Here is a 23,668-nt window from a genome sequence, read left to right as displayed (position 1 = left end):
ATATCCATGCTATCAAAGCCCTGGGACAACAGCATCGGTCAGGGCACGGGGAGGGGGCGCCTGACTTCCGGCCCATCTGCAGAAGGTAAAGCAGAGATTACAGGTTGTGATGCAGCCGCCGGAGCGTGTACGCTGCGCGCGGGGCCTGGAGAGCTGAGGACACGTGCATGTTTACCTGAGCACAGACGACTGGCTGTGCCCTCTGTCTGCACCTGCAGGCAGGGCGGAGGGGGGAGGAGGGCAGGGTTGGATTGGGATTGAAAATCGGCCCGGGCACGCATAAAAAAAAATCGGCCCACATTTGCTTAATCACTCCTCAAATCACTGGTGTAATCTTATAAAAAACTTTAGGAGGGGATCAAAAAAAGCACGCGTTAGTTTACACTGGTGAAACAAGTGAGGCTGCTTGTACTCAGGCCCCCTGCCCCCACTCAGTATGTGCGCACATTAATGGGCTGGCCCGCTAGACAAAGGGAGTGACACCTCTGATAAACGGAGGTAATGAGCGCCCATCCGCCTTTAGAAAAGGCCACTCAGACACCCACTGGGCCGCTGGCTGTTTTCGAACAATAGAGACAGCGCCCAACTAGCCCCTCAGACTGCTAAAAAAACAGCCCACAGCAGAACTCGGACACCGGCCCCTCGGGCATCGCCCGAATGCCCGCGTTACCAATCCGACGCTGGAGGAGGGGCATACCTTCATGGCGTTCTTTATGTTGCCATGCAGTACACTGATTCCTAATGTACCCACGTGGCACGTTTGATGTCTTACAAGCATCTAGTATAAACAAAGAAAAGCACAAGAAACCACGACACGCTCCCATATCATAAGACCAGCATGGTATTAAAGTGCTCCCCACCCCCATGACGTGGCATAATACAGAACAGCATACCACAACATAACATAAGCTGCCATACCAGAGGGCCGGATTTAGATTTCGGCAGAAGGGTTACTCTATCACAACCGTGGCGGATATCCTGTCCGCCGAAATAAAAAATCCCGCAGGATATTATGGGATTTATATTTCGGCGGACGGGATATCCGTCACCGCTGTGACAGAGTATACTATAATAATATGATATGACGTAACATTACTTAACCCAGGGCGTTAAGCGGGATAAAAATATGGTGGTCACTGAAAGATGCATGGCCTATATAATTAAGGGCTTTGCTTAAACATATACACTAAAATCGACTGGTACCCGTGGCCATTGCTCTGTGCTATATGCAGAGAGGCCAAGGATTGGATGGCTAGGACTCTGAACACCTTTATGTCCCTGACAGTCACTGTTTCCCAAAACATCTTTGTGCCCCATTATAAAACCTGGATACGACTGAATTCCAATTATGCGCTAGATAACTTTAATATGCAGCCTGTAGTTAAGGATACAAATAAACACAGGGCCCGAAAGGGCCCCTTTTTTAATCTTAGTATTAAGTTATGACCCAGTCTGAAATCTCAAGGGGCCTGGTCCACTTAAAGCCCTGGCTTAGCCTAAGCTTGTTTTATTTACTTATTCATTTCTTTATTCAATCATCTTATGCATTTATTTTGTTTCTTCAGCCTCGCTTGACAGAGCAGCTGTCTACCTGACCCATTGTTTCCAATACTTTAAAATAAACATAAAGTGTAAAGAGAAGCGTATTTGCTCTCTCACCTCAAGCTATTGGCTGGTTGGTGTAGCATTCCACCTACTATGGAGCGCTTGCTTTGTAATGCACGAGGTGCTATTTCACTCTCAAAAGCACACTGACCGCTTAGTTGTATTCAGAAAGTATATGGCCAGGTGTTGCCAAGTCCCCTTCCCTCAGGTTGACCCCCCCACCTCCTGTCCAGTTACCACCGGGTATTTTACCCATCTCCCCCTTTCCCCCCGAGGCATAGATAATAAATCAACATCCACACATCTTGGAATAGGGGTCGGATAACCCCGGACAGATTTTATTAAAATTGTAAAATCTTATTTAAAATTGAACTATGCAGTCCTACCAGCCTCTCATCAAATCTGACTCCCTCACAAGTAGGCTGCAATAAAATGAACAACTTTTTCTGTGAGAAAATTGACATGATTTATTCTTCATTTTCCAACTTCAATTCGGATGGCTCAGAGGACCTTGAGTTGCCCCTCCCCCTGGTCTGTTGTTCTAGCTTTGGCCCATTCTTGGAAGAAGAAGTGGGCAAAGTCATGCTTGAAATTAAATCAGGCCCCCCTCTGGACCCTTGTCCCCACCATATCTTTTTGCAACTCACCCCAATAATCTGCCCAGCAGTGACTCAATTGCTGAACCACTCGCTAGAAGCCGCGGAATTCCCAATCAGCTGGAAGAACGCCACAGTTACCCCTCTCCTAAAAAAAAACAGGTTTAGACATCAATAATCCAGCCAATTACAGACCCATATCTCAACTACCTTATTTATCTAAAGTACTTGAAAAACTGGTTAATAGGCAACTGGCCAGTTTTCTTGAAACAAACAACTTATTAGATATCTCACAAACAGGTTTCAGGGCCAACAACAGCACAGAAACTACACTCCTGTCTGTGCTGGACAACATCAGAATGCATGTGGATCAGGGAAAAACAGTTGCCTTGATACTATTGGATCTCTCGGCGGCTTTTGATACCGTACCACACAAACTGCTATTAAGAACTTTGTCAGCAAAAGGCATCCGAGACAAAGCACTGGGGTGGTTGCAATCCTTCCTATCGGACAGAACGCAATCTGTGCGCCTGGGCAATTTCTCATCCCCGCACCGGAACATCAAATACGGGGTCCCACAGGGGGCTTCATTGAGCCCAACATTGTTAAACGTATTTGCGTCTTCCTTGGCAGCAATAGGCAGAAAGTGGGGTATCGAAATCTGCTCGTATGCAGACGACACCCAACTAACTGTAATCCTTGACAAGAGGAATGACCCCAAGGATAGGCTACTAAACTGTCTTTCAGAACTGTCTGACTGGATGCACAACCATTGTCTCAAATTGAATGCAGACAAATCAGATATATTGCTGTTTGGTGGACACACTCAATTGTGGAATGACAGCTGGTGGCCTGAATCTCTGGGCACTCCACCGACTCCAACACTAAGAGCAAGAAATCTAGGAATAATGATGGACACTACCCTGTCTATGAAATCTCACATATCCTCTATATGCGGCAAAGGATTTGCTGTATTAAAGATGCTTAAAAGAGTCTTCCCTTGGATTCCCATAGAGTGCAGAAGGATCCTGGTTCAGTCACTACTAATGAGCAGGCTGGACTACGGAAACTCCCTGTTCGTAGGCATGGCAGAATATCTCTTCACCAAATTACAAATAGTGCAGAATGCAGCAGCTAAGGCCGTTTGCAAGAAAAAAAAGTTTGACTCAGCCAAGAGCTGCCTAAATGAACTTCATTGGTTGCCAATGAAGCAGAGAGCAACTTTCAAAATGATGTATATAACACATAGAGCACTGCACAATACAGGTCCCTTTATTCTTAGAAACAGGATTCAGTTCTATGCTCCAACCCGAAATCTTCGCTCTCAATTCACGGCAAGAGCAAGAACTACTCGGGTGAAGAGAGCTAGGATGGGAGAGCGTGCCTTCTCCCACTTAGCCGCAATCAAATGGAACGAACTGCCCGCGGCTCTCAGACTCACCGACTGCCACCTGGCATTTAGGAAACATCTCAAAACCTTCCTCTTCCCTAAACCGGACTAAACTAGCTCAACCTATGCGAATTTCCTCCACACATCATAGCTGCTATAGCGCCATGATATCCTACTCTGGATGATTGTTAGCGCTTTATAAGTAATAAAATACAATACAATACAATACTTGAAAACCTACGCATATGCATACGTTTTTACAGTTTTCATATACAACGTATTTACACTTTTTTATGGCTAACCTTAACACTTATCTAATACATTGCCATGCCTAACCTAAAACTGAAATATGTACAATTTTGTATTTTTTGCGTATCCCGGATGAACCTACATGAAAGGTCATGACTGGTACCAACTACTTGATAGGTCCTCCTTCTTACCGGAGTGACCTTGCGCAAGAGGCTCGGTTGCCCATCAGATTCCTACACCCTCCAATACTACTTCCCAGGGACTGACTGTTATGCCAAGTTGGCGCCCTTGGATTGTGCGTGGATTGGCCCAAAAGGCCTGCAGGAAGCGGAAGTTCCTACACCTGCACCCTTAAGCCTACCAGCCATATACGCCCCCTGGAGTGTGATGAGAGACCACTGCACCCCCCCCCCCCAGGCGTCCCCATCAATAATGGGATGCCTACTAAAAGATGGAAAAAATGACTGACCAATCATGACCTTATGGCCACATGCCAGGTTGGTTGACCCCTTCCGCCTACTGACAAAAGTACATGCCCTGTTGCTTGCCCCTAACATCCAAGCTAGCACGTTTTCAATGAAATACTCATTGCCCAACTTAGAGAGGTGAACCTCGTCCAGGAGAAAAAAACAGTCCCTACGGATGCATCCATGTGCAATCGTCTGCAGTCTTGGGGACTGAAAGAGCTCATCAGTGCTGTTATTGATTCTCTTCACGGAGTGAATCAAAGCCCACACCGACTCACCCCCCGCCATTGAAACCTCAGGATCACATGGGACCACACTAGCACTGCCTGGGGCCACTTCCTGGCCAACCACCCCATTTCCATGATCAGCGCCTCAACCACTCCCTTCCTGCCTAGGTGTACCAGGTCATTACCTCCCAAATGCACTATTACTACAGCGGGTGCCACTGGACTCCTAGCTAACAAAGCACCAAAAACATTACGCAACGGGCACAGTTGCAATCCTTCTTGTCCATGCAGGGACACCTTGTAACCCCCCTAGCGGACCCTTTCCGGGAAATTGCCTGTGAACATTTTTTTTTCACCCTGCTCACATATGAGTGACCTACAATCCAGACTTCTCTGTGACCTGGCCCCCAGGCGGAGACCTGGAATGGGCGAGACTCCAATGACCGGCGGACGACGGCTAGCTCCCTTCCTGAGGCACAGGGCGTTGAAACTGCGAAAGATTGAAACAAATAACCAACCATTAGCCAATAATACTTAGAGCAGGTGTAAACGCACATATCATTTGTAACAGTCAGAAGACCAACTCCCAATCCTCTGAACTTCATGTCCCTGTTGTCCCCTAACCGTGTCCTCAGTGGCTGCCCCAATCCTGAAAGAATGGGTACCAAATTTAGATATATCCAAGCCTGCTGCCCTCAGCGCCCATTTCAATATCCTGCCAAACTGAAATTTCGTGAGAAGGGTCCCATCCTTATGAATGAAGAGTGAACGTCGTGCGCATTGTGGCCTGTAAGCCAGAAAAGCCTCTAGATTGCTAATTGGACAGCATGGACTCCTTGAGCTTTGTGAAGAATAACATGCTCACTCCTCCCGTTCTGGTCTGTTTTGGATCTAGGAATGGATAAGGATAAAGATCCCCCTGTAATTGAACATGTGTAAATTGCAGCCCGCCATGCCAATCATCATTGTTACGTGCCACCAATTCTCCCACCCTGAAGGCACCATAGACGGCGAGGGAAAAAGCAGACCTGAAAAGATTAATCTCCCCCGTGGATCTACATACTTTCCCCAATGCCTCCATCAGGCTGACAATACTTCAACGCTAATTGGGTATTTGACATCCGGCTGGGAACCTTGTAGGCGCTGCCACCCTTTCAGTGCCCTTTGGACTATAAACGTGCCCGTGGGATCCCTATGTCACTGCAATTTTAGAAAAAAGGCCATTGCCACCATGTGGGGTCTGGCGCAAGCCACAGAATGCCCTCCATCTCTCAATTCACTCATGACAGATATGACACATATTGGCTTGTGCATGCCCCCTCCCAGCCATCCCCAAGAAAATTGCAATCGGTGGTAAAATCTCACTCATAAGCCGCCTGATCCTGTGTTCTAGGCTAGTTGCCACGAGGTGCGAAAGGTTGGGGCACCAAGTTGGCATAGTTGCTCTGGAAAAGGCGCGGGACTTTCCGCTGCTCCTGGGTGGTAGGACCTGAAAACCTGCATCTTGAAACAAGACAATGCATCAGCAGCGTGGTTGAGTACTCCTGGGACATGCCTGGCCCTAAACAGTAAGTTTAATTTCATGCATTGAAGTACTATCTCTTTTAACAAGCAAAGCATCCTCCTACAATTAGCTGACTGCTGGTTAATGCACTCTACTACTGCCATATTATCAGACAAAAACAAACAAACGATTGATTGCGAACCTGGTGCGGCCATATGGTTAAGGCTACCAAAATGGGAAACAATTACAAAAATCCAATGTTACATGTTAAGCCAGCGTCAACCCACCAAGATGCCTAGCGCTGCGCTGCCCATTGGGGGCCCAGGATGGCACCAAACCCTCACTCCCAGCAGCGTCGGTCATTAGGCCATGGTCTGGGCTGGACCTAGCAGGGCAGGGCCATACTACAGTGCCATTAAAATCATGCTGGAATACCATCTAAATCCTCATATCATGCTTAACCTCGCTGGACAACCGAGTGTGGTGATGTTTCTCTTTTTTAAACCAGACATTGCTTGTGCAATGGAATGCGAAAATTGGTGGGCCATTGGTATGATCCTTAGCGCAAAATTCAGCATTCCTACTGCCTTCTGCAGTTGGTTTAAGGTGACCTTTTCTTTGCCATGATATTCTTCCAATGCTAGTGTGAAACCCCTACCTTGGCCTATGGCACACATGATACACCCTCCACTGAATCCAGCTCTATGCCCAGAAACTCTATTTGTGTGGCCGGTCCCACTGTCTTTCCTGGCACCAGGGGGACCCAAAATTTGCGCATGAGTGTGCAAAATGCTTCCAAAAGCTCTGCCACACTCCTGAGACCCTGGTGCCCCCAACAACAGGAAGTCATCCAAATAGTGCAACATCCACTGGTGCCCAGTCACTTGCCTGAAAACCCATTCCAGGAAAGAGCTGAATTTCTCAAAATAGGAGCAAGAGACAGAGCACCCCATGGGCATGCGTTTGTCCATGTAGTACTTCCCCTCTAGCTGGAATCCCAAAAGATGGAAGTCTTGTGGGTGAACTGGCAATAAACAGAAGGCAGATTCTATGTCAGATTTTTCCAACAATGTGCCTGGACCAAGTGTCTGCAGCATCTCAATCGCCTGATCCAATGCTGCATATCTCATAGTGCACAGGGCCCAATCAATTGCATCATTCAGTGATTGACCACTGGGAGCGGACAAGTTATGGATCAAGCAAAACTCCTCTGGATCTTTTTTGCGCACCACCCCCAGCGGTGAGCAAACAAAATCTTCAACCGGTACAGTATCGAAAGGGCCAGCTAGTCTCCCTAAATGCAATTCCTTCAACACTTTAGCTAGCACCACAGACTTGTTATCCCTCACTGGTTGCTGATTATGGCAGTAAAAGACCCCAGAATAGCCAGGTGCAGGAACCCTCAAACCATCCCTGAAGCCTTCTAAAAGAGTCTGGGCTGTTGTTGGGCAACAATATTTGTTTAACCAGGGTATTAATGCCATTGTTTTTATCGGTGAGTGAGCCTTGCTAAGCAATAAGTCCTCATTCCTGCTTTTTACCTCCCTTTTGCTTTGACTTTTTGAAACATTTGGATTCCAGATGGGAGGAGAGGCCACAGAAGGAACATACGTGCCCGAACCTGCATGAACCTGTAGGCCTGGTACAAGTCCGCCTGTTAAAATACCAACATGACCACTTCTTCCCTTCTTTCATGTGACTTAACCACATGATGACATCAATCTGATCCTAGGTTAAGCCCGGATCAAATGCATTCACCCTCCTGAAATCCTTGTCATATTCCTTGCATCCCACTCCAGCGTATTAGTCATGTGCACATGTGATCCTATTTTGATAGCACGTCAATTGTGCACCTAGCCCGAGGGAACCACTCCACCATTATTGCATGATAGATGGAGAATGCCTTTATCCAGTTTACTATAGTTTCATCAATCTTCTTCCTGATTGGCCAATTGCCCCAATCCCTTGGATGAGCCTCCTCCTTCTCATCCTTATCAACTGACAAAGAAAACAATTTCACATATTCCCCTTTCCCAATTTTTTCTTTCACCCCCTGTGAGATGTGTCTTCCCAGACGATCTCGGGAGGATCACAGCTCTCCCAAGCCTCAACTCGATAGCACTGGAACCATATCTGCTGTCGTGCCTTCCTGCTTCTTGTCGTGCTCGGCTTCTGTTGATGTGCCAGCTTTGGAAAAATCAGGGCCATTCTTGTCGGTTACTGCGCCATTTTGTCCTGTCCAACTGGTAACCCCAGCAACTGTCACCGATGGGCTCACCACAACTGTCTGTGGCACCCCCTGCTTTTCCCCTTCCACTTGCATTACCAATTTCCTGGCACTCTCCACTGAATCCCCTCTGACTAGCAGAACTCCACTGCCTGCAGGCGGGATCCCTGTCCCCGCTTTGGCTAACCACTGCAGCACCACTGCTAAACTGGCCAGCAGGTCTGGTTGTCCATGCACACTACCTGCCGGAAACTCACAGGAGGATACTACTGGCTGAGTTGACCCCCTCTAAACTGGGACCCCCTTTGCGCCTGGCTGGCTAGGGCCCCCTGCACCCCCATGGTGGGGAGACCCCTAATGGAGTTGCCCCATTCACCTCCTCTGTCCAGGATCTCCCTGCTGGAGGTGGAGGCCCTGGGAACCCTGCATAAGGCAACCCTGGGGGTGCGGGCCCCCCGCCTCCACATTTGGATTTAGATCTTCGGGGTACCAGAGGGAAGGATGGCCTGGGGGCTACCCCCGTATGTCTAGTCCTTTCTTCTGCTTCCTCCTGCCCATATACTTTCCTATGTAACTCTAACAAGGACTGCCCGATACCTGTCATCGGGCGCATCATCGCCTCCATCCACTCCTCCATCCACTCCTCCATCCGAGTGGGAATCTGACCCCTCTTCGCCTTAGGCGCCATCATCAAATTCTACAACACAAAAACCAAGGGTCCACGACAAATACGGCTGCTGGCCTAATATCCCTGAATGTAGCCTGCCACGCAATCACTACTGTATGCCACACAGAAAAACACAGAGCCTTATAATGCTAGTGCTCTAACTCTGAAACCACCTGTGGAATACCAGAACTTGAACATATTACCTTTGCAGCAAAAATCAAGACACTAACCACTAAGCCACAGGCCTACACTTCCCTACACCAATGGAGATGCAGTTCTAGCCCTATGCACATGGGGCCCCAGAAACAACTCTAGGTCTATTTAGGGCAATAACATAGCCCCTTACGTCCCCTCAAAACACCAGGTCACAATCCTGGTCGACCAAGAGCACTCAAACAGCCAGAGCCACTCCCACAAGTCCAATCAAGTGGGGCAAGTGAGTATTCACTCTAACCTGCCTGGCTGCCGCCTGTGGGGCAGTGCAGGTCAACTAAGAACACCTTCCTGTTGTCCCTGATCGAGGGCTGATGCTGCTCCGAGGTGCTGTGCCTGCAGTATAAAAACAAGCATTTACAATGCAATAGGTCTCGGGTTAATTAAGTTTGAGCTATTGGCATTGCTTAATATTGCAGCACCAATTGCACCAAAAGTCTATAAATTGTAGGCCAAAAAAATGTGTATTTATTTTTGTAGCAGTGGTGGCATGCTGCGCTTTAGATGAATATGTTTGAAAGTAAAGTGCGCCATACTGCGATTGCTACAATAGTTATTTGAGGATGCGTTAACAATTGATGTGTGCACTGATGGCTGGTGATGTGTGTGCCTGTAGAAATTGTGCACTGATGGCTGGTGGTGTGTGTGCCTGGTGGAAGTGTGCACTGCCGGCTGGTGATGTGTGTGCCTGGTGGAAGCGTGTACTGACGGTTGTTGGTGTGTGTACCTGGTTAAAGTGTGCACTGACGGATGGTGGTGTGTGTCTGATGAAAGTGTGCACTGAAAGCTGGTGGTGTTTGGGCCCGGTAAAAGCGTGCACTGATGGCTGGGGGTGTTTGTGCCCAGTGAAAGCGTGAACTGACGACTGATGGTGCCTGGTGAAAGTGTGCACTGACAGTGTGGTTGTGTGTGTGTGTGTGTGGTGGTGCGTGTGGTGGTGTGTGTGTGTGTGTTGTTGTCTGTGTGTGTGGTTGTGTTTGTGTGTGTGGTTGTGTGTTTGTGGTTGTGTGTGTGTGTGGCTGTGTGTGTGTGGCTGTGTGTGTGTGGCTGTGTGTATGTGGCTGTAAGCACTTGAACTTGTTCACCAGCTACACGTTGTTCAAATCTGCTCCCAAAACTTTGTTGATGTCAGCCGTAAACGAGATCAGAGCCAACCTTGAGTTTTGATCTTAGCAGAGGAGCTGTTTTCAGGAATGCCAGTTAATAGGGTGCAGTTTCTGATTATTGTTGGATTGGTGTTGATGGCGACAACCCAGTATTAGCACATCAGTTACTAAGCGATGCACACAAGCAAATGTTCACAACCAGTCCACAATCTGACGCAGATTAACCAGGAATGCAATGCAAATATACACGAAAAAGTCTGCAGAATCCAGAGCCCTGATTTCATGGTGGCTGCCCAAGACCTGTCAACATTAAAGTCACTCTCAAACCACACTCCTTACATGCCAGCAACTGGAAAGCAACAGAAAATCACTTCTACAAATCAGCCTTCAACTTGACAACCTCTCAACCCGACTTCAAATCTCAGGGTACACACTGCACTCCCTCATCACTAGCTAATAAAATGTAAATGCCATAACCCACTGATTTCATTCCTCAGATACCAGTGTAGTGCATTACATTGCACCATAAAAAGCTACACTGAACAAATAAGTTGTCTTTGTTTTGAAGTACTAATGCACAAATCGCCAAAAGACAAATTGCTTTCATATTGTTCTCAGTCACGACTCTAGGTTGAGACTACGTCCTCTCCTGAGCACAAACTGCCATATTTGCGGCATGGCCGAGTTCCCGGTTGGCGCCTAGTGAATTGCTTAGATTTTTTTCACTGTAGCAGGTTTTTTATATGTTTAGTCAAGAAAATGCATGCCAGACAATCCTTCGATGACAATGCTTGTTTGTATACGGCTCACACAGCTTTAGCACAATTTTGGGGGAGTTGTTACAGACAGACGATGGGAAAGAAAGCACAACACCCAGTTGTTCTCAGTTACAGAAGTATTAGTCTGTAAGACCTATTCTATTCCATCTTGCACATTACTGAGATTACATGTATGAAAGAAAAGTAAACGCAACCATCTACTTGAGTCAGTAGTTGAAGTGTATTAAAAAAGTATGGGGACTGTAATGCTATGTGCAGTGGGGTTGTGGTCTGTGAGCATGGGGCGGGATCAAAGGGGTGGCTAAAAAAATGTTCCATAACTTTTTTCAGTCTTACACCTTCAGGTAACTACATATAAAATAACGCTCAGCTTAAATGAAAAATAAATGCAAGATAATCAGTGGGAAATGCACTATTGTACATTATGAACACAAACCTCTATTAGTTAATGCACTGTACCAGAGAGCCACAGAATATAAATCCTGGTTAGTGCAGTGGAGAATAGTGACTTGTGTATGTTTAATCCAAAAAGGTCCCAATCTGTGACAGCATGCACTCTGAATATGTACGTCATTATTTTAAACTTGCATTACAAACGGTATAAAATAGGCTGCTACAAAATGAGCAGTAAGGTTTAGGATAAAAGAATGTATCCAAAATATAGATTTTAGTAATACCCAGGCTGTACGTACGGCCATTTTTTTATTACTGTCCATTAAAAGCACACACTGCGCAGCTCAGCTCGTAACTCCCATGCAATACCACTCAAAAATAATAAATCTGTGTAATCACGAAGCTTTAAGTGATTCCATCAATTGAAGCCAATACCGGCTTCCAACTAACCTTTACATTTGCAGATTAACCAGATGAGCACATTTACATTTCTTTCAGGTCACAGGCAGCTTGGCAAGAAGGCTTGTTTAGCTGTCTGCCTCGCCTTCAGCTTCACAAAACACAAGAATCCCTATCTTACTCTTCAGCTGGAGTATTTTTTTGGAGTAGCTGTCCAGGGACCGTTGTCTTTTCACAAAATGAAGGGGAACTGCTTTCCTTAAATTAAAAAAAGTATGGGCATATCAGTGGTTAATTTGTAAAAATATAAGTGGCAGGGCACTTGTCAGGAGGCAGCTTGCACCAGCCTATTTCTCCTGTTAAAGCTGCCTGAAACAGAACCATCTACTAACCATGGAAGTGGGAAGAGGATGTGGCGTAATGGCTAGAGCTGTCAGCTTAGGAGCTGGGGAAGAATGTTTAAGTCTCGATGTTAGCTCAACATCCTGTGATTCTGGGCAAATCACTTAATCTCCCTCTAAATTCATGTGTCCTTAACTGGTGCTCATGAAAAGCGCTAGTATTGATAATTAAGTGCCGATGCAGAGCACTGGAAACCACCAACTTAGATTAAGCACAGGGGCATTTCGTGTCCCCCAGATCCCAGCCCCACTTCGACCACTGACTGCAGTAGAGCAGGGGTGCAGTCCCTCCATGTCAGTCCCAAGGTGGGTCATGATGAAGAGTACTGTTCTCTCTGGAGGCAATTGAACATTTTGGCTTGAAGTTTACAGGGAAGGCCTATACTGTAGTCAATGAGCAAACTTGACCACTGTGAGAGCTAGGGCAATCTGGCGTGATGACAACTTACTGTGTTGAATGCAAAGATGACAGCATTCTGACTTGGCTAAACTGTTCACATTATCTTCAATTGTGACTGCATAAACATAAAGAACAATGAATCCTATGATGGGGGTAGTTGTTCGAAAGCAGTGTACTCAGGGACAGCTTCTCTGTAAAGGCAGAGGAGCGTTGTCCCACTGCCAGCATTGCCAGCAGATGATAAATAAAACAATATGTTGTTGTTTTATTCATCTCTGTCGGAGGTAATTATGTCTGACAGGAGGGGGAGGCCGGGCCAGTGCAAGGTGGAGTACTGTGCCTTATAAGTGCACATGCGTGTTTGGCCGGCTGTCCTAGGCGGCCAAACACACATGCACACTTATGTTTCTCCATCATGGCTGTATTGTACAGCTGAGTTGGAGAAACCCGTCAGGCTCCCAGGCACCGTCTGAGCTGTAAACGAGGATGCTCAGACCAATCCTGGTGCTGCTCTCAAGCTAGAGAGCTATGCCTGGATTGGGTGGGGAACCTGTGCCCTGAGGGATCATCGCCTTCCAGCTTCCAGGACGGGAGGACATGAGGAACAAGGTAGCTAGCAGTGGTAACAGAGCGAAGCGGCAGGTAAATGGTTTTTAAAAATCTTTTATTCTCCAACCCCTCCTCTCACCCCTGCCCCGCCGCCCAATTGGTTTTAATTGAGTGTACCCAAACATTAGACAGCAGAAAATCCTCAGTTTTAAGCAGACATACAATTTCTCTACATTGATAGCCAGGGATGTGTGCAGTGAGTTGAGTTCCCAACCCCTCTCCACCCTGAAGCACCGACGCCATCTTTGTTGGGATGGTCACTAAAGTCATATTCATTAACAATTCAAGAAAATTATGCAACAAAAACTTGGCAACTTGATACAAGTATTGAAAATAAGCAAATAATCAACTTAACACATCAAACTATAAATCCTAATAGTTACAATACAGATACGTAAAAAAAACTCAACACTAAATTCAACCCCACATCTCCATTCCATCCAGACACATCAGAACAAAACCACCAGGATATGCATCGATGGCGCAGGATCACAAACGACTCCCCAACAGGGTGGGAGTACCAGACCCGTCTCCCTTCCCACAACAACCCAGGGAGTGAGGGTTCCCACTCCCAACTGTGGAATTGGGAATTAAAGGTCTGTGCCCTGCATAGCTACAAATTATCTCTACCCCCTCACCCTGGCGACTGGTAAAAATGTTAGACAATGAAGAATCAGCACAGCAAAACATCAGTGTTATCTAGCCTTAGTTACAGACCCACTTTCTTGTAACGGTTAGACACGTTTCCTATCCAGCCAAAATGCAACCAAAAGACATAAGTGATAACAAGCATTTGCAATACAATATGTCTCACTTCAGTAAAAGTTTGTGCTATTGGCATTGCAAATGATGATGTTTGTTAGATTTTATGTGTTATCCCCCCAAAAAATCCCAGCAGTAGCATAAGTAATAAAAGAAAATCCAAGAAGCAAGGAAAGTGTGCATTACCACAGGCTGTTACTAGGTGTCCCTGTGGAGTAGTAAAGGGACCTCTATTAGCCACATATGGTACTGCACCCTTATATTATAAAAAAGAAAGATTGCAGCTGAGCATACGTTTCCATGTGTTTTTATTAGAAGTAAGATTTTGCCTAGCAAACACAAACTAGCAAAAATCTTTGAACTCAATTTTAACCTTTTTGGAAGCACTACATTTGGCCTCCTCCCTCTACAAGGGTCTTTAGGGACAGATTTTTTGGATTTGGACACATATCACCTTCTTGACACTTTGCTTCCTCCTCACTTATATATTTTTGAGAGTTGGTTTTCCGTTTCTGTCTAGGAAGTACCAATGATGACACTGTGAGCTAATTGGTGAGTCCCTGCCAACTGCTCCCAGGGTGTTGCCTATGTGAGGCACTTCCTCGACTCACCTCACTTTTTTGATTTGAACACTTGTCAAACATCACTTTGATACACCAGCCTGCTTTTTATTCTATTTTTGTGTTCATCAAATAGACACCTATGGGGGGGGGGGGGGGGGGATATGATTAGATATCAATCCTTGTCTCTCAAAGATTAACTATTGATAGCGTGACATTCCCCCATAATGTTGACATTAGTGTGTGTTGTGTAACAAAGGCTTTGTATTTTTAATATGCCTTCCTACCAGTCTGTGCCCGAATCAGCTCTTGAAGTGCTTTTGTCTCAGGGCTGGTACACTGCACAGGCTGCAGGAATGATAACTACGCCTAGAGGTGGGTGAGCCAACAAATTAACAGAACAAGCTGAACTAGAGCAGAGTCAAGAGCTTGGCTTGGCTCTTAGAGGCTGTTCATGAGCAGGGCCCTGGAATTGTTTGCAAAGTAAATCATACAACAAACATCAAGTAAAATATGATAAAGTCTCCTCATAATTCTTTTACATGTGGAAGCTTTCACAAGAATGTCACCTTATTGCACTACACTGAGAAGTAGTTACTAAAAGTGATAGTTTTTAAACATGAACTTAGAACCACTACTGCCCACCGCCCTCTGGTGAAAGTGCCATTAGTGAACTAAGAGGCAAGACAGTTGTCGCGTGAACCCTGTTATGTGGCCCAGATTTACATAGAAAGCAACATTATAGTCAGTGGCACTGGAATTATGAGATTGTGCAGTCAAAGTGTTGTTTTGCATAATTATGATTTGTCACATTTTCCATGTAAACCGGTCCCAGGATGCTTGTTTCGGGTCCAGGGAAGACCTGGCTTGGCAGTTCGGACTGGACTGTTCCCATAAGGAACAGGGTCAAGACTGATATGCAAATGACTGGTTCCGAACTGGGGTGGTGAAGTGAGCTAAAGAAAGATGATGGCTTCAACCCAGATCTGTGACTAGGGGCGAGTGTCCAAAAGGCTTCAGCGCTCCGTCCATTATCTCCTTTTGTTTGCATTTTCCACGTAATCCATCATCTGCTGCATAATTGCTTGACGTGTTGGCATGCAGTGAAAGGCCCTATGCAAAGGTAGCCATCATATCTTAAGAGAATCTGATCTAGAGAAATACAAACTCAGGATTCAAAACATAACGTATTGTTTGGGGTTGTATTTAACATTATCCTTAGGAACCCTATATAGCAACATTAGACTAAAGAAAGATTGGTGAAAACCAACTGCAAGTAACACAAGCATTGATATATGCTTTAGTTTTGGCCTAAGTTATTAATAATGAGTACTAAAGCAATGCATAATGTGCAATAATGTGCAATACAAAGTCATGATATTACAATTGCAGTACATACAACATCTCTGTATTGTTGTTGGACATTAACAATCATACCTAGCATTACACCTTGCCTTGTAAGCTGTATACTGCATGCCAACATTCCAAATAAGGTTCTCGCACATTCCTACTGATATAGATGTTTTAAGTGAGAGAGGCACATAGGCAGTGCGCATTCTTCCGAGAGCTCACACCGGCCTTAAAATGCATGGACTCCGGATGGCATGTTCTGTGGCTTATTAATCAAACTGTTGATGGTGGATGAGTAAGGAATGCAGAACTATTTAAACGTGACAGTGAGCTTGCCCTCTGAAGTGTCTTTACTCATGGGGGAATATGGTTCTCTGAACACCACTGTATGTTAACTTTGGAGTCCGAGTCCGCAGTCACAGCTGCGTATGTTGGTCCTTTAGTGATCGCCTTTTGGTACTTTGCATTTTCTTTGTTCTCGAGTCGTTGATACAGTCAACTCAGAAACAAATATAGCATGCTGGCTGGTTTGGCAACAGCACAACAGCTTGCGACAGACTCTTGAGTAAATGCCTTTATTGCTAGTTTGTTACGTTCATAATTTACCATAGAGACTGGTCTGATGTATTGTCCACTATCTACAGAGGTAATCATTGACATATTCTGAATATTACAGAAGTCACTGGGGAATGAAAGAACCATTTATCTTATATCACGTGACCACAATGCTTATAGATGTATTTTGTAAGCAACAAGCCCAAGGGAACCGAATTTAAATGAAGAACTAAAAAGATGTGTGTGTATGGCAGTGAGTGATTTGTGAGTGTGGCAGTGAAGTGATGTGACTGTGTTTCATATTGAAGAGATGTGTGTATACAGCAGTGAGTGATGTGTGAGTGTGGCAGTGAAGTGATGTGTCTGTGTGTTTCATATTGAAGAGATGTGTGTGTACAGCAGCGAGTGATGTGTGAGTATGGCAATGAAGCAATGTGTCTGTGTGTTTCATATTGAAGAGATGTGTGTGTATGGCAGTGAGTGATGTGTGAGTGTGGCAATGAAGTGATGTGTCTGTGTGTTTCATATTGAAGAGATGTGTGTGTATGGCAGTGAGTGATGTGTGAGTGTGGCAATGAAGCAATGTGTCTGTGTGTTTCATATTGAAGAGATGTGTGTGTATGGCAGTGAGTGATGTGTGAGTGTGGCAATGAAGTGATGTGTCTATGTGTTTCATATTGAAGAGATGTGTGTGTACAGCAGTGAGTGTGGCAGTAAATCGATGTGTCTGTGTTTCATATTGAAGAGATGTGTGTATACAGCAGTGAGTGTGGCAGTGAATCGATGTGTCTGTGTTTCATATTGAAGAGATGTGTGTGTACAGCAGCGAGTGATGTGTGAGTATGGCAATGAAGCAATGTGTCTGTGTGTTTCATATTGAAGAGATGTGTGTGTATGGCAGTGAGTGATGTGTGAGTGTGGCAATAAAGTGATGTGTCTATGTGTTTCATATTGAAGAGATGTGTGTGTACAGCAGTGAGTGTGGCAGTGAATCGATGTGTCTGTGTTTCATATTGAAGAGATGTGTGTATACAGCAGTGAGTGTGGCAGTGAATCGATGTGTCTGTGTTTCATATTGAAGAGATGTGTGTATACAGCAGTGAGTGATGGGTGAGTGTGGCAGTGAAGTGATGTGTCTGTGTGTTTCATATTGAAGAGATGATGTGTACGGCAGTGAGTGATGTGTGAGTGTGGCAATGAAGCGATTTGTCTATGTGTTTCATATTGAAGAGTTGTGTGTGTACAGCAGTGAGTGTGGCAGTGAATCGATGTGTCTGTGTTTCATATTGAAGAGATGTGTGTGTACAGCAGCGAGTGATGTGTGAGTATGGCAATGAAGCAATATGTCTGTATGTTTCATATTGAAGAGATGTGTTTGTTTGGCAGTGAGTGATGTGTGAGTGTGGCAATGAAGTGATGTGTCTATGTGTTTCATATTGAAGAGATGTGTGTGTACGGCAGTGAGTGATGTGTGAGTGTGGCAGTGAATCAATGTGTCTGTGTTTCATATTGAAGAGATGTGTGTGTACAGCAGTGAGTGTGGCAGTGAATCGATGTGTCTGTGTTTCATATTGAAGAGATGTGTGTTTATGGCAGCGAGTGATGTGGGAGTGTGGCAATGAAGCGATGTGTCTGTGTGTTTCATATTGAAGAGATGTGTGTGTATGGCAGTGAGTGATGTGTGAGTGTGGCAATGAAGTGATGTGTTTATGTGTTTCATATTGAAGAGATATGTATGTACGGCAGCGAGTGATGTGTGAGTGTGCCAATGAAGCAATGTGTCTGTGTGTTTCATATTGAAGAGATGTGTGTGTATGGCAGTGAGTGATGTGTGAGTGTCGCAATGAAGCGATGTGTCTATGTGTTTTATATTGAAGAGATATGTGTGTACAGCAGCGAGTGATGTGTGAGTGTGGCAATGAAGAGATTTGTCTGTGTGTTTCATATTGAAAAGATGTGTGTGTACGGCACCGAGTGACGTGTGAGTGTGGCATTGAATCAATGTGTCTGTGTGTTTCATATTGAAGAGATGTGTGTGTACGGCAGCGAGTGATGTGTGAGTGTGGCAGTGAATCAATGTGTCCGTGTTTCATATTGAAGGCATACATGCCAACATTTCAGGAGAGCAAAGTGGGAGATTTAAAATAAAAAAATCGGGAGCATGGGACTTTGAATTGGGTTACTGGCATGTATGGGCTTTGGAAGTGTGCTGCTGTAAGATCGGACATTTGAAACGTAAATTCACGTTTTTTTCTTACCTTTCAGAAGCATGGAGCATAATGTCAGGCAGAGAGGGTGATGGAAGTGCTGGGCACTAGCCTGGCAGGTTGTTGGCAGCGCATGCACCCCCCCACCCCCCTGTGGCAGCCCGGGCTGCACCGCATCCTCCCAAGTACTTCGCAGGTTTTTAAAAGACGATTCCCAAGTTAATGACGCTTTGTTATTTTTTCACCCCTTTGAGAGCCCCTGCATCACCACTCTTTGTTGGAAAAATTAGCACTTTACACAATACCAAGCCCTGTCAGCTGAAACCCACGAGGATTTGGGTTTTTGCTTGTAGGAATCGGGAGGCGGGAGACTAGCCTTCAAATCGGTAGTCTCACGCCTGAATCGGGAGGGTTGGCATGTCTGGAAGAGATGTGTGTGTAACACAGTGAGTGATGTGTGAGCATGGCCCTGAAGTAATGTCTGTGTTTCATACTAAAGAGATATGTGTGGACTGCACTCATGATAGAAAGCTTTTTAGTGTAAAAAGTAAAAATTGTTTTTCCATTTCAAGCAGTCCTCTTGTACGTAAAGTGTATTTTGTTCCAAAAAATAAATCAAGCGGAAAAGAAAACATGTGGCCCAGCAGAGTGAACAGAGAGCGCAAGTTTACAAATACCGATGTTTTGCGGATAAACATGGTGTTGGTTGCTATTTATTTTAAAACATTTTATAGTTGTATTACTGGTAATTGTGCCTTGATTTCCTCTAGTAAACAAAGAGGCACGTTCGCACCTTTTAGTTTCCAGCATGGCCAGCACTCTCAGTGAAAGAAAAATGCCTAGATATTCCCCACCTTACTGCCTTACATTGAAGCTTTACGGGTGTGCCTTTTTGGGGTGGGGTGTGGGGGAGGGGGGCGGTGGATCTGTAGCACAAAAAACACCTTTCTATTTCCCAGGACATACCAGCTGCCATCCTTTCAACTAATATAGTATGTGTCATGAGGCACTGATGAAGGCGTTGACAGTGTAACGGATTCTGAACTTTGGTAGCACTACAACTCATTCACACATCTTCATATCACAGAAGAGGCAGCCCACTTCTGCTGAAATGGAGACCTTTGCCGGAAAGATGAAAGATTGTGGCGGAGGCGCTAACGTGGGTGCTGATTTATGTCAATGAGCAGTGTTTGACCTGCAACATTAAAATAAATTCCTTAACATACAGCCTGTACACCCCCTGTTGCACAGGCTGCTATAGAACACTATGATGTCACTCCTGGAAAGGGTGATGAACATAAAAGAAATATGTAATAGGAGATGTAACAAGGGATTACTAAGCCTACTGTCCAATGAAAAGCCCCCATTTACAAAGGATAATAACAGGAGCCAATTAAAAAGATGGGCCGAAGGATGGCGAAGTTTCAAGTTCATACCTGAATACAGCATGTCTCGAGGAGACAGCGCTAGCGCTGCCTATGCAAGACCTAAAAATTTAATCTGCTGATTGAAAAACAAAGTTCTGAAACAACTTGCTGAATAAAGAGGAGAGCTGGGAGGGTTGGAGTCACAACAGTGATCTAACTACTGCTGGCATTAGTTACAGGCTGGGTCACAGTTTGCTAGGCCTTGTCAATCTGATAAAGCTTGACAAGATTGCTTGATTTGTTTGCTTGATCCGGCTAGACCCGGATGTCAGCATTCTCTGATGATACTTCTGCCCACCTAGGCCTGCACGTCAGAACCAGATGTTGTCCAAGGTTATGGTCACAGATCAAGTTTGAAACTCATTAGTTGTGGAGATACCCCTCAAGAGACTGTTAGCAAGGGCCAAAACATCAACAACATGAAGAAGAGGAGGGGGGACCTCCCTCACCCCCAGCAAATTTGACAGCGACACTAAGCTGGGTGCTGTTCTTCGTATTTCTGTATGTGAGAAGTGTGAAGAAAAAGAAATGACTTGAATCAATGCAGGACAGTTCCACCAATTCCACAGACAGGAAAAGTACTGTGGTATCAAAGATATAATACAACTTAAAATACCTGCGTGGTGCATCAAAACCAGAAATTTGGATTTTTCAAGTGTAACTTAAAATAGTGTAGCACACAGAAACATAATATAACATGGCGTAACATAACATACCTAAGTATGAGGAGAACTGGGTTTGATCATAAATTACAGCTATTGTACGAACTTTGGTCCAAATACAGATGTATTTACTGTTTCATCCTGTGTGGAACCTGTAGACTATGGGCTTAAAACTATAGCCTCTAATGAGGATCCGGTGACAATGCTTCTGAAACTCCTTAATACACATACTTCTTGGCTACAAGGCTGCAACCTAACATAGGCTGCGTGTGTGGGAGAGAGTGGAAAGTGGAGTCAGATCACAATTTTGCTTGTAGCAGGTAAATCCATGGCCAATGCTAAATTTCAGGTCATATAACTTTCAAGCCCACGTTATAGCTAGAATTACTGTTGGACTTGGCCCTTTTTGGCTAAAGCTCCCTTAACTTTTTGCCTTCCCCTAGACCTTTTTTCTGACATCGTGTTGCCAACTTAGATGCTTTGGGCACTTTGCCACTGCTTATCAGTGTCAAAGTGCAAGTGCTCCCTGTGTAAAGTGTAATGGTAAGTGGTTGTCCATGATTGGTATGTTTGCCTTACTAGTAAAGTCCCTAGTAAAGTGCACTATGTGTGTCAGGGCTGGTAAGACAAATGCTACTAGTGGGCCTGCAGTACTAATTGTGCAACCCACACAAGTAGCCCTAAAGAGAGAACTCAGGCCTGCCACTGCAGGGCCTGTACGCAGTTTGTTAAACTGTCAGGTTGTCCTGACAAGTGCACCCACTTGCCAGGCCTTACCCTTCTCTTTTTATGCACATCAGACACCCCTATGGTAGGTCCAAGGTAACCCCCTGGGCAGGGTGCAGTGTATGTGGAAGGTAGGACATGTACTGAGGCGTGTACCATGTCCGGACAATGAAATACTCTCCATTTCGTTTTTCACTGTTGCAAGGACATCTTGCCCATAGGACAGAATGGGGAAGGGTGTGTAATATTTTTCCAGCCTATCTTCCCATAGGCTTAAGATGGAGAGGTGAAGTTTAGTGTGCCTGAACTCCCAATTTAATAAAATATCTTTTTGTGAAGGTGGTTTTTGCATTGTGTATTTAGAAACCACTCTTTTAGAAGTGGCTGTTTTTTTGTGCTTTATCAATTCTGTGTGTCTCTGCCTGGTTTTGGATTGACTGTCTGGATTTGAATGTGATAGGCTCTGGGGGGTGTCACAGCAACAGGCTGACCTGCATCTGGAGTGTAGGGGGGAGAAGTAGCCCCTGGAGGTGAAGAGGCCTGGCTGCTGTCATAAAACAATGGCTCCATCTCCTGCTGAGTAATTAAGGATCCAGCCCCCCACTATCCAAAGAAAGAAAGTGTCACTGGCAGGGAGACACCCAGAACTGGTTTGAACATGGGTCAGTGCCCCCTTGAACACAAAGACCTCAAAGACATTTAGGGGTATAACTATGAGAGTTGAAACCCCTGAACGTTGGAATGGAACTGATCAAGCCTGAAAAGGATTGAAACTACTTTGAAGTAAAGAGGAACCTCTGCCAAAGAAGAAACAGCTGAAGAGACTGAAGGAAAGGACTGACCTTTGCTGTGTTTTCTGGGGCTGGCCTGCAATTTGCTAATTTAACCATGGAGAGGCTAAGGGACTTTGCTGTGTGCTGTGTCCCCCTGCTTGAAATACGTTGCTTTGTGCTGTGTCCTGAAGTAACTTGTTGGGCCTGAGGAGTGCTTGCTCCCTGTTGTGGAAACTCAGGATCATAAAAGTTTCCAAGGGTATTTCAGCAGCGCTGTGAGCGTGTGCTTTTTGCATCCTGAGACCCCCGAAATAATTGCCCTGTGATCGTGGGCACCTGCAGTCCAAGTGAGTCTCAGCGACGTTGAGTGCGTGTGCTTCATGCAGCCTGAGACCCTTGTGATGATTGTCTGTGATCGTGTGCACCCAGAGTCCAAATGAGTCTCAGCGACGCTGTGTGCGTGTGCTTTGTGCAACCTGAGACCTTCGTGAGGATTGCCCTGTGATCATGTGCACCCAGAGTCCAAGTGAGTCTCGGCGACGCTGTGTGCATGTGCTTTGTACACCTGAGACCTTTGTGAGGATTGCCCTGTGATCGTGTGCACCCGGAGTCCAAGTGAGTCTCAGCGACGCTGTTTACGTGTGCCTTTTGTAGAGTTCATCTTGAAGAAGATTTGGTCCAATCTTTTGTCATCCAGGTGGAATGTAGATCCCAGTTAACCTAAGCCGGAACCACAGCTGCCCATCCAAAGAACTAGATACTACATCTGTCCCCCCTCTCACCCCCACACACACGGGCCTCATCTTGCCAAAACTCTGCTACTGTCTTTTGCTCCAAGTTCTCATAGCTTTCCTGACATTGTGCTTGAGTTAATGGTTGGCAGCATAGGCTGTGGTGCAGTAGGACCTTGCCATTCGTGGGGGCCTTTGAATAGCTACTTATTATATTGCATGGACTGAGCCCACGGGCAGCATTGTAGACAGCTGCCGACAACTGGTAGCAGAAATGCAGTCTTCACCACCTTGCTTGAACAAAAACAGTTTTAGAGGGTGTACATAGGCTAATCCGTTAGACTTGGGGCAGCAAGCTCCTGGCCTACAGAGTCCACTCTTGAATGCACTGAACTATCTATGTAGAGTTATTGAAATATCCTTGAACCCGGAGAATCCTTCGCCCCCTCATCAGTGAACTGAAAGCAATGCTACCAGTTGCAGGTGCAAACCCAGATGCGCACTGGCATTACCCGGAAGCAACGCTGCTGCTTTCCCTGCATGCCACCCTTCCATGGAGACATCTTCCACCGTCTTTACACTTATCATTTATTAGGAGGGATGCAAACGAAGATGTCCTGCAGAGCTGCAGCCTGGCGTTGATTATGGTAATGAGCGAACGTATGCAAATATGGCATTCATCT

The 23,668-nt window shown here is 45.5% G+C and overlaps 1 protein-coding gene and 2 pseudogenes across 2 annotated transcripts in view; 1 reads left to right on the top strand and 2 right to left on the bottom strand.

Annotated features, from left to right (window-relative positions):
• ACE (angiotensin I converting enzyme) overlaps positions 1-23,668 on the top strand; it is a 212,610-nt gene that overhangs the window by 24,106 nt on the left and 164,836 nt on the right. The window lies entirely within an intron of this gene.
• On the bottom strand, positions 690-5,055 carry LOC147716955 (uncharacterized; annotated as a pseudogene). Its single transcript, XR_015295576.1, has 2 exons — positions 3,816-5,055; positions 690-1,977 (listed from the first exon to the last, which is right to left on the bottom strand). The product of XR_015295576.1 is annotated as an uncharacterized LOC147716955 (transcript).
• Positions 5,069-23,668, bottom strand: part of LOC147716954 (uncharacterized) — a 39,472-nt pseudogene continuing 20,872 nt past the window's right edge.

The sequence above is a fragment of the Lissotriton vulgaris genome, chromosome 5 (assembly GCF_964263255.1).
Source record: "Lissotriton vulgaris chromosome 5, aLisVul1.2, whole genome shotgun sequence".
Taxonomy (NCBI): Eukaryota; Metazoa; Chordata; class Amphibia; order Caudata; family Salamandridae; genus Lissotriton; species Lissotriton vulgaris.
Note: the sequence above shows the minus strand (reverse complement) of the source record. Positions and strands in the feature narration are given on the sequence as shown.